Below are 25,662 nucleotides of genomic sequence, written 5' to 3'. Positions count from 1 at the left end.
CTTTGAGGAACCTCCACACAGTTTTCCAGAGTGGCTGCACCAGTTCACATTCCCACCAACAGTGTAAGAGGGTTCCCCTTTCTCCACATCCTCTCCAACATTTGTGGTTTCCTGCCTTGTTAATTTTCCCCATTCTCACTGGTGTGAGGTGGTATCTCATTGTGGTTTTGATTTGTATTTCCCTGATGGCAAGTGATGCAGAGCATTTTCTCATGTGCATGTTGGCCATGTCTATGTCTTCCTCTGTGAGATTTCTGTTCATGTCGTTTGCCCATTTCATCATTGGATTGTTTGTTTCTTTGGTGTTGAGTTTAATAAGTTCTTTATAGATCTTGGAAACTAACCCTTTATCTGATACGTCATTTGCAAATATCTTCTCCCATTCTGTAGGTTGTCTTTTAGTTTTGTTGACTGTATCCTTTGCTGTGCAAAAGCTTCTTATCTTGATGAAGTCCCAATAGTTCATTTTTGCTTTTGTTTCTTTTGCCTTCGTGGACGTATCTTGCAAGAAGTTACGGTGGCTGAGTTCAAAAAGGGTGTTGCCTGTGTTCTCCTCTATGATTTTGATGGACTCTTGTCTCACATTTAGATCTTTCATCCATTTTGAGTTTATCTTTGTGTATGGTGCAAGAGAGTGGTCTAGTTTCATTCTTCTGCATGTGGATGTCCAATTTTCCCAGCACCATTTATTGAAAAGACTGACTTTCTTCCAATGGATAGTCTTTCCTCCTTTATCGAATATTAGTTGACCATAAAGTTGAGGGTCCACTTCTGGATTCTCTATTCTGTTCCATTGATCTATGTGTCTGTTTTTGTGCCAGTACCACACTGTCTTGATGACCACAGCTTTGTAGTACAACCTGAAATCTGGTAACGATGCCCCCAGCTATGGTTTTCTTTTTTTAAAATTCCCCTGGCTATTTGGGGTCTTTGCTGATTCCACACAAATCTTAAAATAATTCTAACTCTCTGAAGAAAGTCCATGGTATTTTGATCGGGATTGCATTAAACGTGTAAATTGCCTTGGGTAACATTGACATTTTCACAATATTAATTCTTCCAATCCATGAGCATGGAATGTTTTTCCATCTCTTTGTGTCTTCCTCAATTTCTTTCAGAAGTGTTCTATAGTTTAGGGTATAGATCCTTTACCTCTTTGGTAGGTTTATTCCTAGGTATCTTATGCTTTTGGGTGCAATTGTAAATGGGATTGACTCCTAATTTCTCTTTCTTCAGGCTCATTGTTAGTGTAGAGAAATGCCACTGACTTCTGGGCATTGATTTTGTATCCTGCCACACTGCCAAATTGCTGTACGAGTTCTAGCAATCTTGGGGTGGAGGCTTTTGGGTTTTCTATGTAGAGTATCATGTCATCGGCAAAGAGGGAGAGTTTGACTTCTTCTTTGCCAATTTGAATGCCTTTTTTGTCTTTTTGTTGTCTGATTGCTGAGGCTAGGACTTCCAGTACTATTTTGAATAGCAGTGGTGACAGTGGACATCCCTGTCTTGTTCCTGATCTTAGGGGAAAGGCTCCCAGTGCTTCCCCATTGAGAATGATATTTGCTGTGGGCTTTTCGTAGATGGCTTTTAAGATGTTGAGGAATGTTCCCTCTGTCCCTACACTCTGAAGAGTTCTGATCAGGAATGGATGCTGTATTTTGTCAAATGCTTTCTCTGCATCTATTGAGAGGATCATACGGTTCTTGGTTTTTCTCTTGCTGATATGATGAATCACATTGATTGTTTTACGAGTGTTGAACCAGCCTTACATCCCGGCAATAAATCCTACTTGGTTATGGTGAATAAACTTCTTAATGTACTGTTGGATCCTATTGGCTAGTATCTTGTTGAGAATTTTTGCATCCATGTTCATCAGGGATATTGGTCTATAGTTCTTTTTGGTGGGGGTCTCTGGTTTTGGAATTAAGGTGTTGCTGGCCTCATAGAATGAATTTGGAAGTACTCCATCTCTTTCTATCTTTAAACAACTTTTGTAGAATAGGTATGGTTTCTTCTTTAAACGTTTGATAGAATTCCCCTGGGAAGCCATCTGGCCCTGGACTTTTGTGTCTTGGGAGGTTTTTGATGAGTGCTTCAATTTCCTCCCTGGTTATTGGCCTGTTCAGGTTTTCTATTTCTTCCTGATCCAGTTTTGGTAATTTGTGGCTTTCCAGGAATGCGTCCATTTCTTCTAGATTGCCTAATTTATTGGCGTATAGCTGTTCATAATATGTTTTTAAAATCGTTTGTATTTCCTTGGTGTTGGTAGTGATCTCTCTTTTCTCATTCATGATTTTATTAATTTGAGTCTTCTCTCTCTTCTTTTTAATAAGGTTGGGTAATGGTTTATCTATCTTATTAATTCTTTCAAAGGACCAACTCCTGGTTTTGTTGATCTGTCCACAGTTCTTCTGGTCTCGATTTCGTTGAGTTCTGCTCGAATCTTTATTAACTCTTCTTCTGCTGGGTGTAGGATCTATTTCATGTTTTTTCTCTAGCTCCTTTAGGTGTAAGGTTAGCTTTTTATTTGAGTTCTTTCCAGTTTTTGGATGGATGCTTGTATTGAGATGTATTTCCCCCTCAGGACTGCTTTTGCTGCATCCCAAAGATTTTGAAGGGTTGTATCTTCATTTTCATTAGTTTCCATGAATCTTTTAAATTCTTCCTTAATTTCCTGGTTGACCCTTTCATCTTTTAGCAAGATGGTCTTTAATCTCCACGTGTTTGAGGTCCTTCCAAACTTCTTGTTGTGATTTAGTTCTACTTTCAATGCATTATGGTCTGAGAATATGCAGGGGACGATCCCAATCTTTTGGTATTGGTTCAGACCTGATTTGTGACCCCTTATGTGGTCTATTCTGGAGAAAGTTCCATGTGCACTTGAGAAGAATGTGTATTCAGTTGCGTTTGGATGTAAAGTTCTGTAGATATCTGTGAAATCCATCTGGTCGAGTGTATCATTTAAAGCTCTTGTTTCTTTGGAGATGTTGTGCTTAGAAAACCTATTGAGTGTAGGAAGCAGTAGATTGAAGTCACCAAGTATAAGTGTATTATTATCTAAGTATGTCTTAACTTGGTTATTAATTGATTGATATATTTGGCAGCTCCCACATTCGGGGCATATATATTGAGGATTGTTAAGTCCTCTTGTTGGATAGATCCTTTAAGTATGATATGGTGTTCCTCTTCATCTCTCACTACAGTCTTCGAGGTAAATTTTAGTTTTTCTGATATAAGGATGGCTACCCCTGTTTTCTTTTGAGGACCATTTGAATAGTAAATTGTTCTCCAACCTTTTATTTTCAGATTGTAGGTGTCCTTTTGTCTGAAATGAGTCTCCTGTAGACAGCAAAAAATGGGTCCTGTTTTTTTATCCAGTCTGAAACCCTGCGCCTTTGGATGGGGTCATTAAGCCCATTCACGTTCAGAGTTACTATTGAAAGATATGAGTTTAGTGTCATCATGATATCTATTCAGTCCCTGTTTTTGTGGATTGTTCGATTGGACTTCTTCTTATAAGGGAATTTTAAGAGTCCCCCTTAAAATTTCTTGCAGAGCTGGTTTGGAGGTCACATATTCTTTTAGTTCCTGCCTGTCTTGGAAGCTCTTTATCTCTCCTTCTATTCTGAATGAAAGTCTTGCTGGATAAAGTATTCTTGGTTGCATGTTCTTCTCATTTAGGACCCTGAATATATCCTGCCAGCCCTTTCTGGCCTGCCAGGTCTCTGTGGAGAGGTCTGCTGTTACCCTAATATTCCTCCCCATAAAAGTCAGGGATTTCTTGTCTCTTGCTGTTTTAAGGATCTTCTCTTTATCTTTGGAATTTGCAAGCTTCACTATTAAATGTCGAGGTGTTGAACGGTTTTTATTGATTTTAGGGGGGTATCTCTCTATTTTTTGGATCTGAATGCCTGTTTCACTTCCCAGATTAGCTATGATTTGTTCAAATACATATTCTGGCTTTCTCTCCCTTTTAGCGCCCTCAGGAACCCCAATTAAATGTAGATTTTTCTTCCCCAGGCTGTCACTTATTTCCTTTATTCTATCCTAATGATCTTTTAATTGTTTGTCTCTTTTTTCCTCAGTTTCCCTCTTTGCCATCTATGGCAACTCACTTGTTCTTCCACCTTGTTAACCCTGGTCGTTAGGACCTCTAGTTTGGATTGCATCTCATTCAATTGATTTTTAATTTCTGCCTGATTGGATCTACATTCTGCAGTTATGATTTCTCTTGAGTCCTTTATGCTTTTTTTCTGGAGCCACCAGTAGCTTTTTAATAGTGCTTATGAATTGGCTTTCTGACATTGAATTGTAATCCAAATTTTGTAACTCTGTGGGAGAGAGGATTGTTTCTGATTCTTTCTTTTGAGGTGAGGTTTTCCTTCTAGTCATTTTGCTCAGTGCAGAGTGGCCAAGAACAAGTTGTATTGGGAAAAGGAGAAAAAGGAGAGAAAGAAGGAAAGAAAAGAGGAAAAGAAAAAAGAAAAAAGGAAGAAAAAGAGAAAAAAAAGAGAAAGAAAAAAAGGGTGGGGGAAGCAAACAGAAAAAAAAAAAAAAACCCACGGGGGAGTATCTTCTGATTCTGTATACTTTAAGTCCCTTGGCTTCCCCTGGAACTGTCCGTCCAGCTGGTCTTCTGGGGGAGGGGCCTGTTGTGCTGATTTTCAGGTGTTAGCACTTGGGGGGCTGCTCAGCTCCCTGCCTGGTGCAGGGCTCGGCGAGTAATGTTTAAGCTGTTTATCAGGTGAGGCCACTGTGAGGCTCAGTGGGGGTTGTTTACCCCGTGAGGCCCCAGGAGGAACAACCCCAGTGGCGGGGCCAGCTCTGGAGCCCTGGAGTCAGCCCCCGCAGTAGCTCCGGAGCTCTCCGTCTGCAGGGCCTGGAGGCTCCGGGCCGGGGCCGCTGATCTGCTCAGCTCGGGGCAGGAGCGTCCTTGCTGTCCTGGGCCCTCCCGGCCTCTGTCTGTCCCGGGGGAGGCCGGATCCTGGGCTGTGTCCCGGCGCCCTGTGCTCCGGAGCCTGCGCTGGTGGATTCCCGCTCCCGCCCCGCAGCCCCCTCCGCGGAGCCGCCCCCGAGCCCCTCCGAGCTGCTCCGGGCCCCGCCGCCCGCGCTGCAGCCCTTAGGGAGCTCGGCTCACTCTCCCGGGGCGCAGGTGTCTGTTAGTGTCCCCGGGAGCCCGAGGGCATCCTCGCCCTCCTGGGTCCTGCTCCACCTCCCCGCGCGCCCCTTTCCGCCCGGGAAGGGTGGTGCAGCTCCTGCTCCTCCGGGACGGGGCTCTCCTGTCCTGGGGACACTCGCCCCGGCCTCAGCCCGGCTCCTCGCGGGCCCCTCCCCCTTGGAGGCCTTTTGTTTCTTTATTTCTTTTTCCCCGTCTTCTGACCTTGATAGAAGCGTGAACTCTTCTCACTGTAGCGTTCTAGCCGTTCTGTCTTTAAATCTCAGGCCTAATTCGTAGATTTTCAGGATGATTTGAAGGTTACCTAGGTAATTTGGTGGGGACAGGTGACTTGGGGACCCTACTCTTCTGCCATCTTGCCCCCGCATTGTAATTTAAAAGCTAATTTTTGTTCACTTAATTGAGCTATGGCAATTTATGACCAAAATGATAATACTCAATTTTAAAGACTTAATTGGAGCAATGAAGTAAATTGTAAATTTCATGAGTTGTTAATTATGTGTGTAAATGTAGCATTAATTATGTTCATTCATTCATTAATTCACATTATAACAATATTCACATTCATAACAATATTTTTTGAGTTTTTGCATGTGGCAGGCCCTAGTCTAAGGGATATGATAGAGAACAAAACAAAGTCCCTACTCTAATGCAACTTATATTCTAGTGGAGTGAGATAGAAGCTACACGATAAACATATACATTTATAAAATTTTAAATTTCAGATTGTATAGTAAAATAAAAAGTAAGGTAAAAACACTGTAGGTAGGCCTATTTTATTTTATTTTGTTGTCTTTATTTTATTTCATGCCCTAATTGGGGCTCAAACTCACTACTCTGGGATCAAGAATCACATGCTTTACTGACTTAGCCAGCCAGGCGCCACCAGATGTATTTTATATTAGATGGTCATAGAAGGTCTAAGGAATTAGACTCTAGACCTGAGGACAGGAAGGGACAAGCCTTCAGGTACATGGAAGAACTTCTAGGTAAAAAAATAGCAAGTGTCTGGGTGTTGAAGTAGAACAGTTTGGGTATTGTCCAGAGAAAGCAATGAAGCAGGTGTGCTGGAACAGAATGGGGAATTACATACAATGAGTCAGAAAGGTTGTGTTGGGGAGTGCAGGGTGTGGATGATGTAGAACTTTAAAAACTGTAATGACTTTGGCTTTAAATTAGGATGAGAGAAGAATGCATTGCAGGGTTTGACCACAAGAGAGATATGATCAGATTCGTTTTAAAGGCATGACCCTACAATGTGGAAAAAAATATAAAGATGAGAAGAGAAAAGGGAAAGTAGATAGCAGTTTTGTGCAGAGAAGGCAACTATATCTTTGAAATACTGGAAGTTGTCAGATTCAGGATGTATTTAGAAGGATAAGGGATGGGTCTTCTGTTGGAGTGAACATGTAGTGTGGCATTGAAAAGACAAAGATAACTGAGGCTTCTGGTCTGAACAACTGGTAGGATGAGATTGCCACTTAGTGAGATGGGATAAATAGCTCTTTGATCCATTTTGAGTTAATTTTAGAATATAGTATAAAGTAGGGGTCCAACTTTATTCTTTTGCATGTGGATATCCCGTATTCCCAGCAATGCTTGTTGAAAAGACTGCCTTTTCCTCATTTGAATGGTCCTTGTCAAAATCATGTGACCACATATAGGAAGACATGTATGTCTTCTGGGATCTCTATTCTATTGCATTGGAATATATGTCTGTCTTTCTTTTTTTTAAGACCTAATTTGAATAAATGAATGAGAGAAGAGAACACAAGCAGGGAGAGTGGCAGAGGGAGAGGGATAAGCAGGCTCCCCACTGAGCAGCGCCTGATGCAGAGCTTGATTCCATGACCCAGGGATCACAACCTGAGCCAAAGGCAGCCACTTAACCGGCTGAGCCACCCAGGCCCCCTATATGTTAGTCTTTATGATAGCGCCACCACCACAGCTTTGACTGCTGCAGCTTTGCAGTAAGTTTTGAAATCAGCATGTGTGAGGCCTCTAAGTTTGTTCTTTTTAAAAAATTTTATGTAGGTTTATTGCCCTAAGTAGGGCTCAAACTCACTACCCTGCGATCAAAAATCACATACTTTACTGTTCCGGGATCCTTGAGATGCTATATGAATTTTAGAATGGATTTTCCTATTTATGCAAAAAAAAGTCTTTAGCATTTTGAAAGGGATTGCATTGAATGTGTAGATCACTTTGGGTAGTATTGATAGCTGAACGTTGTTAAGTGTTCTAATCCGTGATCATGGATGTCTTTCCTGTTTATTGGTGTCTTCTTTAACCACTTACAGCGACATCTTACAGTTTTCAGTCTTTGCCTCCTTGATGAAGTTTATTGCTAAGTATTTAATTATTTTGTGATGCCATATTATTTTTTATTTTTAAATGTCTTTCCCAGCTTTATTGAGATGTGGTTGATATATATCATTGTGTAAATTTAAGGTGTACTAGGTGACGATTTGACAGATGTGTATACTATGAAATGATGACCTCAATAAGGCTAGTTAACACAATTTGAAGCTATTTTAAATGGAATGGTATTCTTAATTTCCTTTTTGGATTTCTTATTGTTAATGTATAGAAATGCAACTGATTTCTGTTGAATCCTTTCTTTCCCTCATTTAATATCCCTAAAAATCCTGTAAAACTGTGGTCCTAGAGAGCACGCTTTAGAAAATATTACCCAAAGGGATATACTTATTTTTGTTGTCATTGCTGTTGCAAAGCCTTCCTTTAAACCTGTTTGCTTTTCCATATCATTTGGGGAAATTTGTTTATGTCATTTTTCACATTTATGATACATCATATTCTTATTTATTTTGAAGGAAAAGACTGTAGAGAATTTGAATAATGTCTGTAGTCAAATAAAAGTTGATAAAAAATAAATAAAAGTTGATTTATCCATCTACCAGAATTCCCTATTTACCTTTGTATCATTAATGCAAAGGACAAAAGTTCAAATCTAAGTTCTACTGTAGGTGAGCTATGACTTTGAACATCATGCTTCATGATTCTGAGCCTGAACTTTCTAATCTGTAAAACAGGGTAACAATGTTGGAATTACTTTTTTGTTGTTGTTATAATCAAAGGACACGTGTATGTCTATTTCACTTAGGGAGTGTTTTAAATTGGAAATGAAGAATGTGTGTTGCATTTAGACTCTTTTAGGTTCTTTTTTTAACTGAAGTATAATTGACATATAATGTTATATTAGTTTCAGGTGTACGACTAATGTATGACTAATTTGTCCAGTGACTGGACAAATCTGTACATTATGCAGTGCTCAGCACAGTAAGTGTAGTTACCACCTTTCACTGTACAATGTAATTTCAATATTATTGACTATATTTCCTATGCTGTATTTTTCATACCTGTGACTATTTACTTAAAAACTGGAAGTTTGTACTTTTTAATCTCCACCTATTTTGCCCATCCGTCCCAGCCGCCTCCCCTCTGGCAATCACAAGTTTGTTCTCTGTATTGGTAAGATTATGGTAAGATTATTTCTGGTTTTGTGTGTGTGTGTGTGTGTGTGTGTGTGTGTGTGTGTGTTTATTTGTTCATTTTTAGAAATATTCTTTTTTTTAAAGATTTAATTATTTACTTGAGAGAGAGTCAGGGGAGGAGCAGAGGGAGAGAATCTTCAAGCAGACTCCTTGCTGAGAGTGGAGCCCAAAATGGGGCTTGATTTCATGACCCCTGAGATCATGACTTGAGCTAAAGGCAATAGTCAGATACTCAACTGATTGAGTTACCCAGACGCCCCTTATTTATTTTGTTTTTTGAATTACACACATGAGTAAAATCATATTGCATTTGTCTTTCTCTGACTTATTTCAATTAGCATAATATTCTCTAGTTCCATTCATGTTGTCATGAATGGCAAGATTTCATTTTACTTTATGGCTGAGTAATATTCCATTATATAAATATATCTATCTCACATCTTCCCAATCCATTCTGTGGACACTTAGGTTGTTTCCATATCATGACTATTATAAATAATATTGCAATAAATGTAGAGGTGCATATATCTTTTCAAATTAGTGTTTTTGTTTTCTTTGGCTAAATACCCAGTAGTAGATTACTGGATTATATGGTATTTCTATTTTTAATTTTTTGAGGGAACTCCATACTATTTTCCACAGTTGCTACACCAATTTACATTCCTACAAGGGTTCCCTTTTTACCACATCCTCACCAACATTTGTTATTTCTTGTCTTTTTGATTCTAGTCATTCTGACAGGTGTGAGGTGATAGCTCCTTGTGGTCTTGATTTCCATTTCTCTGATGATTAGTGACGTTGAGCATCTTTTCACGTGTCTGTTGGCCAGATGGCTATCTTCTTTGGAAAAATGCCTACTCTGCCTCCTTTTTTACTCAGATTGTTTTTTTTTTTTTTTTTTTGATGTTGAGTTAATATAAAATCTTTATTTTGGATATTAACCCTTTATCAAATATGTCATTTACAAATATCTTCTCCCATTCAGTAGGTTGCCTTTTTGTTTTGCTTGCTGCTTCCTTTTCTGTGCAAAAGCTTTTTGGCTCAAGATAGCCCCAATAGTTTATTTTTACTTTTGTTCCCTTGCTTGAGGAGATATACTCAGAAAAAAGTTGCTAGGCCAATGTCTAAGAGATGACTGCCTATATTTTCTTTTAAGAGTTTAATGGCTTCAGCTTACATTGAGATTTTTAATCCATTTTGAGTCTATTTTTGTGTATCATGTAAGACAGTGGTCTAGTTTCATTCTTTTGCATAGCTATTCATTCTTTATGTTCTAAGTTATAATACTAGACTTAAATTATTTCTTCATTCATGGAAAAATAATATATATGCAAATTATAAGGTCCAATAATATCATTAATTAATTTCTGTTATTTAAGCTTGACAGTATTGCTAGACTTATTAATTTCTCTGATGTGGTCTGACAGCTGACATTTGAAAGCACAAAATGGGTGATTGGGGGGTTGGATGAGACATTCTTAAGTATGATTTCTAAGAAATATTGTTTGAGCAAACTAGTAAGTAAGAAAGAAACGGAAGGTTGCTTTTTGGTACCAATCTTCCCTTCTCTTCCTTACAAAACTCAGCCATTTTTCTATAGCTCTATACATTGTGTGAGAATAAACTTATTGATAAGGATAAAACACCATTGCTGCACTTGAAATCACTGACTACAGAGACTTGAGTTGTGATTTTTTTTCTTGTTCTCTTATTCAAACTTGTGGAACAGATTTGCCCTGAAATATTGTAATTATTCTTTTCTTTAATCTCAGTTCTCTCAGGAAAAGTTTAAACTAACTTCTTATCACTAGCCTTAGAGGTGGCATGCTATTATCTTCATGGTGATAACGTGCTTTCTGCTGTACAGAATATGGTTGTAGTCATTTCCCTAAAGGGCTTATTTCCAAGGCAGGAATGTCCATGCTAGTGTAAAATACCCTAATGAGAAATATCAGCAGTGTGCAGTTACTCATTCCTTGATTCTGGTTGGAGGCAGGAAGAAAAGAAATGAGATTTTAGTTCCCTGAGAAATACTATCGTTAGAGGTGGTATCAGCACTTGTATCTTTACAAATGCCATCCCTGTGTTTCTGATGTTCTGATGTGCCACCCTGGTGTCAGGAGGCAGCTCTGCCTCTCATTCAGGTCATCAATTGTCCATCCCACCAGCCCTCCCAAAGAGAGGGAGGAATTCCATAATTCCATACCATTGGTTCACCCATTTATCAAAGCTCTCAGTGCCAGTAGGGTTCAATAATTGATAGTTGTCTCCCTGTCAAAACCACAAATGCTCAGGAATGTGCTCATCCTTTCTTTCTTTTATTTGTGTATTTGCTCATTTGCTCATCAACATGAGTAAGGCAATTCTGGAGACACAATTCTGGAAACAACATATAATTTCTGACATCAAGGAATTCTCAGTCTGTTGGGGGTAATGAATATATCATTCCATAACAATACAATTATGGCTGGGTGCAGAGGGAGAGGCATCTTACCTATGAGGTGGAGGGAGAAAGTTACACTTAACATTGAAAGGTAAGAGCAGTTTTCCTAATTTAAGGAGTGGAGTTTAGAATGCTAGGCATTGTAGATAGCTTACATGAAAGCACAGAGCAAAGGCACAAGGAAATTTGGTGGTGTTGTTTGAGGATGGACATCTCTCAGGTGGTTCTCCTTGAATGCCTGCAATGGGTGGCCAGGCTGCTGCTTGGTCCTACTCTGTGAAAGAGTGAGTGCTTCCTCCAGGGCATGAGCATCCAGTTGGGAATTGAACCTGATGTTCTTAAACAGTGGCAGGGTTAGATGGTTCCTGTCCAGTTCCAATTCCGGAAAGTAACTGTAATCCTACTCTTGACCACCTTGTATGAATCTCCTGGAGTGATCAGACTTCTTATTATGACTCTCTTGGTTTCTTCATCACTTGATGGTCTACATGCTTCATTATCAACATCTCACTGAGATGGGATCTTACTCCCTGCAGGACTTTTTCTGCCTTGCCTTAGGTGGGTGTCCTCCTTAGACCCACATAATGGCTAGCTGGCAGACATGGTCCCATACCTCAAGCATGGGTCTTCCTGGATGGAAAGATTGTTCCAGAAATAAGTTATCATTTAAGACTTTAAAGGGAGTTGAGGATGCAAAGGGATTATAGATGGCCAGTAGTGGCCATCTGAATAAAACAAAAAACAGTAGTGAAGAAGAGAAACCAAATGGTAAAAGTAGTAAAGTGGGGGAAATGTTGATACATATTACTGAACTATGTAGAATTGAAATGGTGGCCCCAAAGCCTTCTAGGAAGGGATATGGATACATTGGTTGTCTGGACAGATAGATGGCAACTGTGACTTAACAAATGTATTTTACAATAATGGTTAAAAAAAATCCCCATCTATTAGTCCTTTTTTACAAACTCCACCATTGGATCTCTCAATTACAAAAAATAATCTTGATGGTAGTGGCCACTTATCTTTTTGGTGCAGTCTGAACACACTCTAGGAAATCAGGGCTTTCCCCAGTATCCTTTCCCCAGTATCCTTCCAGGCCTGCAGATAGGGCACAGGCAAAACCTAAAGGGGCCAGCATCCTAATTCCAACACTGTTAATCCAGTTGGCCAAATATGACCCACTTAATGGATAGAAAAGAAATCAGCAATTTGACAGCAATAAGTTAGAACAGTCATAGCCTTATGCCTCGGGCAGGGATTAGTATACCTGGACCAGGTGAAATCCAGACCATTGGGAATTCCTTATGGGACACCAAGACAGCAGCTGCAGCTCAAGGTTGCTGCATTTGCTCTAATAAGATTCCTCTTGCCCCAGATACAAATGTTGGGTAATCAACTCGAGAATTTTGTGCACTCTTTTATGAACTTTTCCCTCAGAGCTTTACCCCTCTCTTTTTTGTCAGTTACAAGATACTAATATGCTAATATGCTAATGTTGGCCTAGACAGGGGTCATAAATATTCAAATCAATTCCATGTAGTGCTTGTTATGTGCCTCGCTGTAGCTCTATTAAAAATGAGTAAAATACAGTTCTGATCCTCAGAGAAGCAGGCTAATTGTTTGGGAGGAATGCCTAAATTTAGATATGCTGTTGTTTTATATTTACACGGGAATTATACCTTGAAATACTGAAGCTTAGGGTAATGCATGACAAAGGACTCAATGAGCATCCCAGATAAGGAATTTTAGATTTATGTGTACATAGCAGGTTACATCACTGTGGGTTTGTGGTTAGAGAGGAAGTTTCTGTGAATGGATTAACTTCAATGGCTTTGAAGAATGAACAGGAGCTCAGTAGATAGAGTGGTGGTTGGGAAGACATTCTAAAAGGGGAAACAGCAGAGCAGTCTTGGAAAGCTGAAGGAATATAGTGAGGCTGTCCCCTTGCACTCCTGTGAATGGCAGACAGAGAAAGATAATATTGGAACATGTTATGGGCAAATTTTGGGAGACCACGAAGATGGGATATTCGCTCTTTATTCTGGAGAAAATTGGAAATCAAAATTATTTGAGCAGGGCATTTGTGAATAGGTTCATTTATTTGTTAATTTCTTGAAAATAAGGAGCTTAAAAGGTACTAACCTCCAGTTATAAAATAAATAAGTCATGGGGTGCCTGAATGGCTCAGTCTGTTAAACACCTTACTCTTGATCTCAGCTCAGGTCTTGATTTCAGGATCGTGAGTTCAATCTCTGTGTTAGGCTCCATGCTGGTCATGGAGCCTACTTAAAAAATAAAGAATAGAAATTTAAAAATAAGATAAATAAGTCATGAGTGTACAATGTATACCAGGGGGCTGTAGTCAATAACACTGTATTGCAAATTTGAAAGTTGCTAAGAGAGTAAATCTTAAATGTTCCCATCACAAGAAAAAAAATGTTGTAACATTGTATGATGACAGATGGTAAGTAGACTTAAATATGGTGATCATTTTTCAATGGGTACAAGCAATGAATCATCATATTATACATATGATTCTAGTATAATACCATATTTCAAGTATACCTCAATTTTTAAAAAATATATTAGATGTGGAAAATAGAGAAGGCAAGGAGAGAAGTTGATGGGATGGTGAAGCAATCTGGGAGTACATAAATATTCTTTTTTAATTAAAGTTGTGGTAGCAAGAACAGAAATGATCAGAAAAAATAATAGCTAATGCAGATCCATTGTGATGTGGGACACTATTATTTTATTGTATTATTCATTTACTCCTTGCAGAAATTGTCTATGTGGTATGTACTATTATAATCATCCTCATTTTTACAGATGGGAAAACTGAGCAAGAGGTCATGTAACTTCTCCACGGGACATAACTCTTAGGTGATAACAGCCTGGATCCCACTAGGCAACATGACCACACAGTCTATGCTCTTAGTGGCTAAGTCCCATTGCCTCTGGGTGTTCATGAAGAAATTTAGATAGTATTTGGAAATTCTATGTTGTATGTGAGGACAAGCAGCAGCTTCTCTGACCCTTAGATAGCTTTTAATAACTGTTTATTCAACATAGTGTGTCATTTGAGTTAGGGATGGATAATGCATGTTTAAAATGGAATGATGTGAGATAAATTTTTAAATGTCTTTCTTTGATTTGTTTTTAAAAGGGTAGAGATATCTTACATCTGCTTATTCAAATGCCTCTAAAATGATAGGCATTTATATTTTTTGAATATAAATGTTGTGTTTTGAGGTGTTTATCAGAAATGCAATTGAAAATGTAAATAGGTGATTCATACTGTATGTAGAATTCAAATGAAGACTTCTATACATGTTAGATTAGTTGATTTTATGTTATGTAGCAAAACTCACACATTTTCCCTTATAAGGTGGGCAATTTGCCAAAAAAGCTTTTGGATAACTTACTAATTCACCAATAAATAGCCTGCCTTCAGTTTTACTGTAATATGAGTACTCAGGCCTTATGTGTGAAGACAGAAAAGACCAGTGGGGAAAAAAAAAAAAAAAAAGACCAGTGGAGAAAAGTATTTTTTATCATTTCTCTGGTTCTTATTTTTTTATTTAAGTGGTGCATTGTGTGCCTCTAAAGAGAGGATAATCTCACACTTGGCATTTGTTGTTAAATACGTGGTTTGCACCTTCTTTGGAGGTGAATTTTTAAACTGTTCCATAAAAATGCTAACAATTTCATTCTAATAACTAATCAACACTAATAGAAGTGCGGAATATTTTAATTAATGTCATATTTGATTGGACTTGTTCTGAGCTTAATGATGGAACAGATAATATATTAAAGACCTCAAAATGTACATATGAGATATTTCATTGGTCTTGTCTGAGCTATAATTTCTTTGAACTTGGTTTCTAGTCTGAAACATGTTTGATTTCAAACAAGGAAGATACAGCTTCCTCTTTTGAAATCAAACATGTTTCAAACTGTATTTATTTTGTATTATTTGTATTTATTTTGTATTATTTATGTATTTATTTCTTTCCAAAAGAATGGGTTGACTTTAATTAATTTTTAAAGAAATATAAAAAATGATCTTATTAATATGTGATGGAATATGATAGCTCTCATTTCTAAGAAAACTGAAATTTTCATGTGTTGTATTGAGGTATTTGGGACATGCTGGATATTCTAGTGCAAAGGTTCAAGCTCTTTCTTATATTTATGGTTATTTGCAAGGGAGGACAATGATATAAAAGACTTTTGACAAAAAAGCCTAGTCTTTCCAAAAAAAAAAAGCATTTTCTTTCCAGGACGTTTCTAAATTTGCTTTGGGGGCACATGGGGGGCACTGTCAGTTGAGCGTCTGACTCTTGGTTTTGGCTCAGGTTGTGATCTCACAGTTGTGAGATTCAGCCCTGTGAAGGGCTCCATGCTGGGTCTGGAGTCTGCTTGAGACTCTCTCCCTGTCCCTCTTCCCTTCCCCGCTGCCCTCTACCCCCTGCTCTCTTTCTCTCAAAAAAAAAAAAAATTGCTTTGGAAGTTCTGTTGGTCATTTAAGTTTTGCTTGTCTTACCTTGTACAATCAAATTATTTCATTTCCCTGTAGGGCTATGTGTTTTAATAAAGCATTTGTGAAAGGATTTTGTTTCTGGATGAAAGACTTTAGGGTCTCTATAAGAGGCAGACAGAACAAGCACAGTGACCTTCAGAATTGCTTTGAGGTCAAATGCCAAACTGATTATTTGTATAGTCTAAAGTCACAAGAATTGTCTAAGTATAATTAGTAAGGAAAGAAAGAAAAAACAAAACAAAAATTGTGTTTGTCTCCAAATGGCATTCATTGTATATTTACTCAATGATTTCTATGATTTAAATAGCAATATTTTCCAGAATAGATAATTTTGTGATATAGAAATAAAAAGTGGCCCAGATTTAAAGGAGCCAAAAATATAGTCTGATAAGTTGCTATATGTATTGCTGACTTTCTAGTGATTGTAGATCTTAAGATAAGTTTTATGGTTAGTTTCTCCCTTTGCATAGCATTAAAATATTAACAGTAGAAAAGTGCAAAAGTTTAGCTATGACCTTATTGTCAAGATTATGTGGGACTGCATGAGCAGATGAGAATAAAGTGTGTCGGAAGAGCAATAAATCAGAATCAGAAAAGTAATATTGATGATTATAAAAATAAAAATAATGCAATATAGACAATTTGAAGGTATAGAGAAGTAGAAGGAACAAAAACTATAACATGAAACCTGGAAATAACTTTTGTTAACTCTTTGTTATATTTCCTTCCAGTATTCTTTATTTTCAGATATGAATGCAACTAATTGGGATCATATTTAATTATTGTTTTTTATTATTTGTGCATTTTTCATCTATGCTGTATCAGGAACATCTCATTAAAATTCCTTGAAAATTAAGTTTTAATAACAGAAACAATCAAGATATAATATAATTCATTTAATGAACCTATTATTTGGACGGTTTATTTCTATTTTATCCCTGTCACAAATAATGCATTAATAAACATGTTGATAAATAAATCTTTGTCATTGCTACCTTATTATTTCCGTAGAGTTGATTCCTAGGACTGGAACTACTGGGTTATTTGCTTATTTAATCATTCCTGCAAAAAATATTTTTTGAAAGCCAACTTTGTGCTCTGAAACATTTTTTGTCTTTAGATACATATTATAAAGTTGCTCTCCAGTGTGGTTATACTAATTTATTGGTGATTATTCCAATACCTCCCTCCTGGTATTTAGGCCCTTGAGGAGTCTCTTCCATAATGAATAGGAAAGTCCTGTATAAACCAATATGATATTACGGAAATGAAGGTTAGTCAGAAAGGACATTGCTATATCTGCCTTGCCCTCTCTTGGACAGCATGCTCTGAGGGAGCCAGGTGCCATACCATGGGAACACTTAAGCAGCCCCAAGGAGAGGTTCCCATGGCAAGAAGTTGATGCTGTATCCCAAGAACCAACAGGGACCTGAGTCCTCCAGCAAGCAGTCATATAAATGTGTCATCTTGCAAGCATTCTCCAGGCCTAGCCCAGCCTTTCAGATGACTGCAGCCCTGGTCAGCAAGTTGATGGACACCTCATGAGAACTCTTGAGCCAGAATGACAAAATAGCTAAGCCACTACTTGATTCTTGACCCCCAGAAATTGTGTAGGATAATAAATACTTGTTAATGATTTCCCTGTGTTTAATTAACCATATTTTTCTCACTTCAATGGTGATTTGTGTCTCTCCATTGTTTTTTAAATTAGAGTTTCAGTTTTTTCCTTGATTTTCCATCAAGAACCATTACAACAATATAAGAGTGCCAATAGGGACCATGAGGAAACCTCAGAAATGCATGATTCAAAATATTGTTAGATTAAGAAAGAGTCAAGATTTAGACAAAAACAAACACTTGAAGATGCAGTTTAGCATTTCTCCTGGAACCCTCTTGGATCATCAAAGCAGCTGTGGGAGATTCTAAAAATACCAGAACAATATTTCCCATCTACTTTCTCTTCCTATAACCATCCTTCCATTGAGTGATTGGATCTATAATCTCCATCACTTTGAGCCTGGAAGACTTGAGACTGCAAAGGTGCAAGTGAAACTATGTGAGTTTTGAAGTTAAGTCATAAAAGATGCTATAGTTCCTTCCTGATTCTCTTTTGATGCTTCCTCTTGAAACTCAGCTACTCTCTTGCAAGGAAGTCAAAACTAGCCCACTTAGAAAGGCCACTTGTAGGTTTTCTATCCAATAGTCCAGTGGAGCTCCTAGTCAACAACCAGCACCAATTCCCAAATATGTAAGTAAAGATGCCTTCAGAAAATTCCAGCCATTGAGTCACCTCCAGTTTTTAAGTCTTCCCAGCTGAAATGGTATCCATTTTGGAGCAGAAACAAGAGAGTCCACTCTGCCATATTTGAATTCCTGACCTACAGAATTTGTGAGCATAATAAAATCACTGGTTTATATCTCTAAGGTTTGGTTTGCTATGTAGCAACCATATAAGGAAAAATAGGTTAGTCAGATGATTTTTTAAAAAGATTTTATTTATTTATTTATGAGACACACACACACACAGGCAGAGACACAGGCAGAGGGAGAAGCAGGCTCCATGCAGGGAGTCCAACGTGGGACTCAATCCTGGGTCCCCAGGATCAGGCCCTGGGTTGAAAGCAGGCACTAAACCGCTGAGCCACCCGGGCTACCCAAGTTAGATGTTTTTAATCACCATTTTACTTGTGGAAATATAAGTAGAGAGAGAGAGAGGGAGAGAGAGAGAGAGATTTTCAGGGTTTATGAATAAGTTAGTGTCAGTTCAATAGTGGACTATATTCACCACTGAATACTCTTTTGAAGATATAACTACTGATAAAAATTTAATGGAAGCATTTTATACTCAATGATTCATTCAGAAATATTTCTTGAGTAGTACTAGTAGATTCCAGGCAATAGATGAGATTTTGGGGGTAAAACAGTGAGCAAAAAACAGGTATGGGCTCCACCTACCTGGTGATTATAAACCAGCACAGAAGTGTGCTGGCTGTATTTGTATTCACCAAATAACACACATACATAAACGTTAACAACTGGGTACATCAAATAAAGGAAATTATGACAATACTCTAAAAACAAAACCAAATTGATTGTAGTCAGGAAAATGTGATTGCCATTTACTTGAGAACTGAAGGATGGGTAATTATGTTTAGCTGTACTTACATTTTCTTTTCACATGTTATTTAGTTTTTTATTTGTCCATTCACTTTTCCATATCAAATTATATACTGCTTTAGACCAGAAAATGTACTTTCCGTTTCACTTGAGTAACTCCATGGAACATAATTATACTCATAGTTATGCTCAGGCTTCTGGAAATAGCACAATGGATTTAAGAATAATTCAGCTTAGGGTTCCATTTCTATAGTTGTTTTATGGTGCTTCTTTCCTATCACTCACCATCAGGTTTTAGCTGAGGTCTCTGCATCACCTGTAGCAAGATGTTAAATGTGAAGCCAACATATTGGGACACTGATCTACAGTGGAGGATTCAATTAGCTGATGCTTTTTTTTTTTTTTTAATAATGGGTTATGTCCACTAACAACTTTAGTCCTTCCTATGCTACGAAGTATATAAGGACACTTAATGGTTATGAATTGGCAAGATAAGCTAGTAAGAGTTTATAAAGATTTATAGAACTGAATTTATTCTTACTAATAACCTAAGAATGGAAAGAAAGTGATAAGGGGTAGGATTCAAAATCTTAAAATTCTCAAAAACCCATTTTACAACTTATGGCCCTATTAAGATTCTCAATATTCTATAATGAAGTTTCTATGAAAGAACTGTAACTATAAAGGAAAATCCCAGTAGGTTCAGACCCGGAGGGTCACAGGAGGTTATGCAAGGGGATGATCAGGAGGCAGGGGGAAGATGGAAGGGAACCTGAGGCAGAACACCATAATTTAGTCAAGCATTTGTACTCCATGAGGGCTATAAAAAGCAGATGTTCTGAGATGTACATCACTCCAGAATTGCTCTCTGATTTATGGCCTCCTTTCTTTTGGGAGATCTATCTATTGTGGTATTATGCCTCTCCTAGACTTGCTGAAATACAGTCCATTTATCTTCTTGTCAGAGACTTTAGCTCTCTAAGGATTGAGCAAAGGTTGAGGTGGACAGAATAATATCAGAGCATTTGATATATTGGAGTTGGGGACCAAGAGATGCCATGAAAGGGAATATCATCTGGCATAGGTTCTGATTTGTACCATGGGCAAGTAGATGGTACAGTAGACTTGCTAGTAGTTTAATTAGAGCTGTTTCTTTCATTTGAAGTTAACTCATTTGCTCTCATCAGTTTGATGACAGGAAAGAAATACAATCATATCTGAGGCTTGGAAAAGGATATCTCAGATATGAGATAAGATTATGGGCACTTGGCCCATAGTGATGTGATTTGGGAGGTCACATAGCCAAAAGTCTTATAAGAGCAGGTTTTTTTTTTTTTTAAATAAAGTTAGGGAAAAGGCTATTGTTGTATATTCAAGGTCACTAGTAAACCAAAAAAATTGGTTTTAAATCTGTTTAATCAGTCAATGACAGTTCTATAGCTATTGTAGTAACCAACAGACCTGGTTTAAATTTCTTTAGTTGACTAATGACTACCATTTGAGTTAACCACAAATCTAAAATCTAACCACAAATGATAACTTCATACTTTGAAAGTCAGACAATTGATGGTGAAATCATTCCAATGAATATACATATAAGACTGATGTAACTCAGTCCCTGATGTTAACTCAGTCTCATCTCTGTAACAAAAAACATGTTTACATCAACTCATTCCTGCTGACATAACTAATACAACTCTGAAACTGAATGCTTTCTCAAAACCCTGTATAAAGGAAGCAACTTCCTTTGCCCAAGAGACTATACCTGGTCAACATAGCTCTCTTTTACTAAGGTAAGCAATAAATTCAGTTTTTAATTTCAGGTACCAAGTAGTGGTCTCTTCCTGTGATAGTTCCAAAGGCATTGAGCATACCATGGAAATCAAGAGAGGAGATGTGTGGGGATCTTTGTGTGGCATAACGGGCCAGGGACCAGACCTCTGAAAGATGGTTGTTGAGGGGACCAAGATTCTTCTGGACTATTTTTAAGAATGTACAGTGAACATCCATGGAAGAGAGAGATAGTGTCTTCTAGTGTCAAAGGTAGTATTGTTCAGTGTACTAAGAGTAAGGAGGCAGATATTTAGAAGACAGCAAATCAGGGAGGAGAAAATAGGGTCCTGAATTAGTGGAGTAACAAAGGAGATAAAGAGGATACTAATTGTGCTATACATCTTCCATTTGTCCCTTTGTAGCCTGTTCTGAAGTGTTAGAATCCAGAAGCCAAACAGTTTGGACTACATTAATGGGTATTTTTATTCTCTGGCTTCCAGCTATGTTCAGACAATGATGTGTGAAGGCTGGACATCAGTGGAGTGATAGAATGTGAGATCAGGATATTTATATCCTGCCCCCTACCTCCACCAGCTTCTTTTTTTTTAAGATTTTATTTATTTATTCATGATACACACACAGAGAGAGAGAGAGAGAGAGAGAGAGAGAGCGGGGGGCAGAGACACAGGCAGAGGGAGAAGCAGGTTCCATGCAGGGAGCCTGATGCGGACTCCATCCCAGGTCTCCAGGATCAGACCCTGGGCTGAAGGTGGCACTAAACCGCTGAGCCACCCGGGCTGCCCCAGCAGCTTCTCTTTTAGGGGATCATCATAGACTTGTTGTGGCCCAAGCCTATAGTTTCTGTTAGACCTAGCCTTTTCCAAGTGGCTTCCTATTTCCATTATCATTTTTTTTTCCTTTTGTTGGTCCTTTAGTCCTGGGGGTAGTAATGGGTTCTCTCCATAATATTGTATTGATGCCTTTATTAACCTTTCCTCAAATTGCCCACTTTGAGTGTGCCATCTCAATACATTACTGATGTGATGATGCAAGGGAAGAAAAGATAGGACTTGGCAACTGTCTGAATGTCAAGGGCAGAGAAGGGAAGGCAACAAAGTGGATGCTGTTTAGGGGAATGGAAGTTGTTCACACAGACCAGAAGACCAGGGGAAGGTTTAGAAGAAACACTGGCAAATTTTAAAGATGTTGTATTTGAGGAGAAGGCTGTTAAAATACAAAATTGGTGTCCAGGACAGAAAGCAGGACTAGGGGTATAAATAGATTCCTCTACAAAGAGAGAACTGACTGAAAACAATCAACGGAGACTCTATAGTTCTTCTACTAAGCTAGACCTTATGTATGGTTTAGACAGGAAGTAGAATAATTATCCAAAGACATGCAGTTCATTAAGTCTAAATCAAAGTAATTAAAGTATCTATTATATTGCCACGCACTATGAAGGAGATAAAACGTACACAGTTAACTCTTGAAATCTTTATTCATCTATTATTTCCCACCCATGGTAGTTTTTTCCCCTTTTTGCAGCACCTTCCTTCTAGAAACTATATGTCCATCATGAAACTTCCTTTCTTGACATCCCTCTATTTATTAGTCTCCTGATTCCTTCATAATGGTGAGAGGAGGTCAGATTTCAGATATATTCTGGAGATAGAGCCAGGAGAACATGCTAACAAACATGATTGGGGATGTGAGAGAAGGAGATAACCTCTCGCAGGTGTGTGTGTGTGTGTGTGTGTGTGTGTGTGTGTGTGTGTGTTTGGTGGCATTGACATCTATAACTGATCCATTATCTATGGAGAGGGTGAAACTTGAAATAGCCCTAGAATGGTCTGATGGGAAGTCAATATTTTTATCAATCTGTATTCCATAATCACTTCTCTAAGACCTTGAAAAACCTTTATGAAATTGCATTTTTGTATTTTTGTTGTTTTGGTACTGGGTGTTTACAGTTCAATTTTCAAAGCTCTCACTATATTATTATGTATTTTTATTTTGTTTTTAGATGAGTGATTACTTGACATTCACCTGAACTGCCTAACAGAGGAAGTCTCTAGATGCTGCTAAGGAAGAATGATGATTTAAGGCCCATTCAAGCCAGACTGCAGTAGAATGCTAGTAGAAGTCAGAATATAAATTATAAACATGTGGAACTGAGATAGGCATAAAAGGATAGAACCACCTAAGTTCAATGAATGCAAAAAATTAGATTCAGCACATGATAGCTGTCATTTGCTGTCCCTAAAACAACCCCAAATTTATAATTTTAAAGTAAATTCACTACTGAGAATAGAAGTAAAAGAGTACCTCAAATTTACCCAGTTTAACAATGTCAACTTTGCCTTTGTTAACAGATGTGTTAATTTTCGAAACTTAGCTGTCTTTGTTGTTAAACTAATTAATTTATCCCATATTACCACCAGATATATAAATACTTCATACATATTTTTAATCTTCTTTATCCTCACTACTTTAGTTTAGGTTCTCCTTGATCCCCCAGAATTTATGGAGTAAAGTTAAAAAAAATCATTACATAGAATATAAAGTCCTTTATAACCTGGCATTTTCCTGTGCTTCTGTTCTAATCTCCTTCCATTCTTACCACCTCCTTCCCCAGTGCAGGCATACATGCCAAAGTATGAGTGGTCTTCTGAACATACTAATCCAGTTAAAGATCCTGCCTTTACATTTGTTGTACTGTTTTTTCATTGTTGGGACAGCCTTCCAGGATTTGCATATATCCTGATCAATTCCTTATGCTATAAACCTCAGTTTGGAGAGGGCTTTGCTTTTGTTTTGTTTTGTTTTGTTTTGTTTTGTTTTGTTTTGAGAGGGCTTTGAAATAAATCTGTTTTCATCCCAGAAAAAAACTTGGTTGTTCAAGGGCCTTCTTAGCATCTAAACATCTAACAGTTACCACAAGGAATTGTAATTATTTTCTTACTCATCAACAGGCTCTTAACAGGAAGAGCTCCGATCTTATTTTTCCTTGTAGTCCTAGTCCCAGAAGCAAAAAAGATTTACAAAAAATGTTGAGTGAATATAAAAGATTCTTTTCTATTGGCAGTGTGGTAAATGGCCCATGGTAACTAGTAAATAATCGATGAATCATATACTGGATGAAAAGCGTCTATTTGGGCTAGGTCCCCTGAAATGTAAATGATTTTTAAAAAAATGTAATCATAATGACTGAGGCTTTTTAAAAACAAATTCCACTTATCTTACTTGACAAATGTTTTCATCAAGACTACAGAAATCATGTCAGAGTTCAAATTTCTTTTGGTGGCAGGATTTGTTAATCATGATTGTTCTATTTGATAGGTTTTCTTATATTCCATAAATCAAAACGAGGAATATCTGATCACAACATTTTTTCTTTAAGTTTTACTAAAAATATTCTTTCCTTCAGTAGAGTCTCAGGTAAAATAGGGTTTCTGGTGTAAGAACATCTTATCCTCTGTTAAGTGCAGGGACTTGTTTGCTAAGCCTGTTTTCCTGAAATGTGTGCTAATAATGCCTTATCTTCCTCAGAGCTGCCATTAGCAGGCTTTTAGGACCCCTCCAATCAAACTCTAACAAGGCCTTGCTCAGATGAAGCTAAAAGGAAAAAAAAATGTGTACAAAAATAATGCACAAACACTCTCAAGTGTTTCAGGGAAATAATTAGTGTTTACTCTGAGTCTTTCCCTTTGAAGACATTTTTAAAAAATCAGATTTGTAGGATCATTAGGAAGACTTATGGATAACATAGTTGCAGATAAAAACTCTAGAGAAAAAGCATCATTTCTTTCTGAGTTCTTTTTGTTTTTCTTTTTAAAAAGATTTTATTTATTTATTCATGAGAGACATAGAGAGAGAGGGGCAGAGACACAGGCAGAGGGAGAAGCAGGCTCCATGCAGGAAGCCTGATGTGGGACTCGATCCCAGGCCTCCAGGATTATGCCCTGGGATGAAGGTGGTGCTACAGTTCTTTTTGAATATAAAGTCAAAATGTGTATTCTCACAGTTAGATCTATATTTGTTTTTTAGGAGGGCTAACCTCATTTTCAGGCAGGATTAATTTTATACCTAGAAAGCTGGGTAGTATTGTTAGAAAATGTCAAGAAGGAGTAGTTTTCACAAAAAGCAGATTCCTGAGGGATCCAGGGCCATTCTGGCTTTAAAACAGTATATCACATCCATCCTAAAGTGGCAGAATACACGTTATTTTCAAGTGCACATGGAACATTCTCCAGAATAGACCACATATTAATCCACAACACAAACCTCAATAAATTTAAGAAGACTGAAATCATACCATGCATATTTTCCAACCACAACACTATGAAACTTGAAGTCAACCATAAGAAAAAATCTGGAAAGACCACAAAGACATAGAGGTTAAATAACATGCTCCTAAATGATGAATCGGTCAACTAGGAAATCAAAGAAGGAATAAAAAGGTACATGAAACAAATGAAAATGAAAACACAACAATCCTAAACCTCTGGAATGTAGTATAAGTAGTTCTAAGAGGGAAGTTGATAGCAATACAGGCCTACTTCAAGATGCAAGAAAAAATCTCAAATAAACAACCTAACCTCTTCACCTAAAGGACGTAGAAAAATAACAACAAACAAAACCTAAAACAATCAGAAGGAAGGAAACAATAAAGATTAGAGCAGAAATAAGTGATATAGAAACTAAAAAAACAATAAAAAAAAAGAAACTAAAAAAACAATAGAACAGATCAATGAAACTAGGACCTGGTTCTTAGGGAAAAAAAATCAATAAAATTGATAAACCTCTAGCCAGACTTATCAAGAAAAAAAGAAAAAGGACTCAAATAAATAAAAGCACAAATGAGAGAGAAGAAACAACCAACACTAAGAAATAAAATTATTAGAGAATATTATGAAAAACATATATCACAAATTGGACAACCTAGAAGAAATGGATAAATTCCTAGAAACATATAACCTACCAAAACTGAAATAGGAGGAAATAGAAAATTTGATTATCCCAATAAGCAGCAAAGAAATTGTGTCAGCAATAAAAAAATTCCTAAAAAACAAAAGTCCAGAACTGAATGGCTTCA

General features: G+C 37.5%; 1 long non-coding RNA gene across 1 annotated transcript in view; it reads left to right on the top strand.

The window, feature by feature from the left end:
• Positions 1 to 17,300, top strand: part of LOC140633224 (uncharacterized) — a 30,173-nt gene extending 12,873 nt beyond the window's left edge. The window contains exon 3 of the long non-coding RNA XR_012030854.1: positions 17,000 to 17,300. This is a non-coding gene — a long non-coding RNA (uncharacterized lncRNA). The remainder of the gene's footprint in view (positions 1 to 16,999) is intronic.
• The last annotated feature ends 8,362 nt before the right edge of the window (positions 17,301 to 25,662 follow it).

This window comes from Canis lupus, chromosome 5, assembly GCF_048164855.1.
Source record: "Canis lupus baileyi chromosome 5, mCanLup2.hap1, whole genome shotgun sequence".
Lineage (NCBI taxonomy): Eukaryota > Metazoa > Chordata > Mammalia > Carnivora > Canidae > Canis > Canis lupus.
The sequence above is the reverse complement of the archived record's forward strand: the minus strand, read 5'-3'. Positions and strand labels throughout refer to the sequence as shown.